This window comes from Myotis yumanensis, unplaced genomic scaffold, assembly GCF_028538775.1.
Source record: "Myotis yumanensis isolate MYYU_CA2020_CCGP unplaced genomic scaffold, mMyoYum1.0.hap1 SCAF_1, whole genome shotgun sequence".
Lineage (NCBI taxonomy): Eukaryota > Metazoa > Chordata > Mammalia > Chiroptera > Vespertilionidae > Myotis > Myotis yumanensis.
In genome coordinates this window covers 122,622,234-122,626,213 of record NW_027223752.1, presented here as the reverse complement: position 1 = coordinate 122,626,213, position 3,980 = coordinate 122,622,234, and positions in this window count along the sequence as shown.

Below are 3,980 nucleotides of genomic sequence, written 5' to 3'. Positions count from 1 at the left end.
CACCCCAGGTCCTCACCACTCTATTTTCTGTGTCCATACGTACTACATACATGCATATAGGATCTTTGTCTAATATCTTCCTGCACCCCCTGCCCCCCCCCCCCCCACACACACTTCCTTCCCTCTGAGACTTGTCAGTCTGTTCCATTTCCATGCCCCTGATTCTATTCCATTCACCAGTTTATTCTGTTCATTAGATTTTTTTATTCATTTGATTTTTATATTCACTTGTTGATAGATATGTATTTGTTGTCACTTTTATGTTCATATTTTTTTTTAATCTTTACCACTTTTTTCTTCTTTCTCTTCTTAAAGAATACCCTTCAGCATTTCATATAATACTGGTTTGGTGGTGATGAACTCCTTTAGCTCTTCTTCAACTCTTCTAAGGTTTCCATTTGATTAATAGGGAATAAAATTGCATATCCTAAGTAGGTAAATAAAAAGAACATTTAAAAATTAAATTTCCACACACATTAATTTAATAGTTTCCTCCTTAGAAATCCTCATATATGCATTGTTCTCTGTCTTCATTTTTCATATTCTTTATTTCATTAGCATTTGGCAGATTTGTATTTTATTTAAAGTTTGTTTGTTATTTACATATCCTATATAATAAAAGCCCAGCGACTGAATGGCGGAACGACCAGTCGACCAGTCGCTATGAAATGCACTGACCACCAGGGAGCAGATGCTCAACACAGGAGCTGCCCTCTGGTGGTCAGTGCGCTACCACAGTGGGAGCACCACTCAGCTGACTGGGATGAGCGGCTGCTCCTGCTGCAAACCCCAGGCTGACGGGCAGGAACCCGGGCTGCGATCATCACCTCTTCGCCCCAGGCTCCTCCTCCTCACTCCATGCTGCCTCCTCAGGATGCCCGCAGGCCTTGCAGCACTGACACCCGGCTCACAGAGCTGACCCCGGAGGCTGGGAGGTGGGTTCATGGCTACCATGAGACTGAGGCCTACTCTCCTGCCTCTCAGTGCTATTGTCCCTGGGCCCGGCCCTGACCTGGTCCCCTGGAGAGACGAGTGCTCTGGCTCCACTGAAGATGCCGGACCAGGGAGCAGCCGCTCAGAGGGTGGGTTCACAGCTGCTTAGCTGACTGGGATGAGTGGCACTCTCACAGCGGGAAGATCCCCACAGGCCACGCCCCCCACCAGTGCACAAATCCCATGCACCAAGCCTCTAATATGGTTGCATTGATCATTTTTATTGCTTATTGCCAAAATATTATTTCTTTTGATTGATCCATTTTTGTACAGCAATTACAGACTCATTATTATTACAGATTTATGATTTTTTAGAATACTGAAGGATTTATGAGTCTTAGTGATTTAGGAAGGTAGATTGATTGAGTATAACCATATTTCTCCTTTTCTTTAGGTGTATTCACACATTAAAATGTATAACTTTGATTTTGAGTGAGAATTAATCTTATTATAAACAGAAGTCTTAGTACTCTTGAAACCTCATTTTACAATAGTTTTGTAGCCAATATTTAGGAATGGAAATTCTTTCCTTTTTAATTTAAATTCTTTATTGTTGAAAGTATTACATATGTCTCCTTTTTCCCCCCATTGTCCTTCCCCAGCCGCTCCCAACCCCAGCACATGCCCTCATCCCCTCCACCCCCCACTGTCTGTATCCATTGGTTATGTACCAGGGCTGACCAGCAGACCCTGAGTGATGGATGAATGGATTACTCCGACACAACATTTGCTGTGAAAGAGAGAGCAAAGGGACTGCTTGGCTAAAGGAACCAGACAGCCTGATTGACTGCCTCGTTAGGCTTTTATTATAACAGCAGTTTGAAATAAAGTTTATCTTTTAGATACAATAAGTAGGGTAAATAATAATGGGAGGACACGTGTCTACAATGTCCTTTTAGCAAGGACACCTACAGATTAAGCATAAGGATTCCAGTAAACACCTGGGGGTCTGCACGTGCATAGACTTGTTTGGAAAGGTCAAAGAATAATTAGGGGTGCTGCCTTTGGCAGTCCCCTAAGTCAGAGTTCCAATAAACAGGATGGACAGCCTTTCTTGGAATGTCCTCCTTACAAACTTTCCAACCAAATCTCGTGTGCTCCCCGACAGTTATGCTTACATGCAGGCATACAAGTCCTTTGGTTGATCTCTTAACATCCTCCTCCCACCCCGCCTGCCTTCCCTTTGAGATTTGATATTCTGTTCAATGTTTCTATGTCTAAATCTATTTTTTGTTCATCAGTTTACATTGTACATTATATCCCACAAATGAGTGAGATCATGTGATATTTATCCTTCTTTGATAGGCTTATTTTGCTTAGCATAATGCTCTCCAGGTCCATCCATGCTGTGTCGAATGGTAAGATTACTTTCTTTTTTACAGCAGCATAGCATTCATTGTGTAGATGTACCACATTTTTTAATCCACTCATCTGCTGATGGGCACTTAGGCTGTTTCCAAATCGTAGCTAATGTAAATTGTGCTGCTATGAACATAGGGCTGCATGTATTTTTTCTGATGGGTGGTTGCAAGGTCCTGGGAAGTGTACAAGGCCAGTCTGAGTGGTAGTGAGGCTGGGCTCCTAGTGGAAGCTGCTCTCCCCTTCAAGATGACATGGGCTTTATGCTTGAGCCCTGCAGCCCAGGAAGAGCCCGCAGTGATGGCCTGGGCTTCCCATCCAGAAGAGCCTGGTCTGCTAGACCCCATTACTCTTGCAAGATCTAACTATCTCTCACTCACACACCACACATGTCCACAGACACCCTTTTCACTCACTCACTCACTCACTCACTCACTCACTCATACCCTCACCCTCAATGCTGTCCTGCCAGCCAACATCTTGATCTTGCCTCTTATATTCTATACATTCTTTTGATTGGTGTTTCTGATTTCTTGGGGTATATTCCTAGAAGTGGAATTACTGGGTCAAATGGGAGTTGCATTTTTGATTTTTTGAGGATACTGCATACTGTTTTCCACAATGCTGCACTAGTCTGTATTCCCACCAGCAGTGCACAAGGGTTCCTTTTTCTCCACATCCTTGCCAGCACTTGTCGTTTATTGATTTATTGATGATAACCATTCTGACAGGTGTGAGATGGTACCTCATTGTTATTTTGATTTGCATGTTTCAGATGATTAGTGACTTTGAGCATGTTTTCATATGTCTCTTGGCCTTCTGTATGTCCACTTTTGAGAAGTGTCTACTTAGGTCTTTTGCCCATTTTTTTGATTGGATTGTTTATCTTACTTTTGCTAAGTCGTGTGGTTTGAGTTCCCTATAAATTATAAGGATTAAACCCTTATCAGATATCACATTGGCAAATATGTTCTCCCATGCAGTGGGTTTTCTTACTTGTTGATGGTTTCTTTTGCTGTGAAGATATACCATGTTCATGGATTGGTATAATTAACATCATTAAAATGTCCATACTACCCAAAGCAATCAATAGATTCAATGCAATAGCCATTAAAATACCAATGGCATATTTCACAGACCAAGAACACACTCTCCAAAAATTTATATTGAATAAAAAAAACCAAGAAAACAAATAGCCACAGCAATCTTGATAAAGAAGAGCAAAGTTGAAGGGATCACAATACCAGATATCAAGTTATATTACAAAGCCACTATTCACAAAATAGCCTGGTACTAGCACAAGAACAGACACTTAGACCAATAGAACAGAACAGTGACCCCATAAATCAACCCAAGCCATTATGCTCAATTAATATTTGACAAAGGAGGCAAGAGCAATCAATGGAGTCAAGACAGTCTCTTCAATAAATGGTGTTGGGAAAATTGGACAGATACATGCAAAAAATGAAACTAGTTCACCAACTTACACCATACACAAAAATAAACTCAAAATGGATAAAAGAACTAAATGTAAGACAGGAAACCATAAAAATCTTCGAAGACTCCATAGGCAGCAAGATATCAGACATATCTCAGAACAGTATGTTTACCGACATATCTCCTAGGAC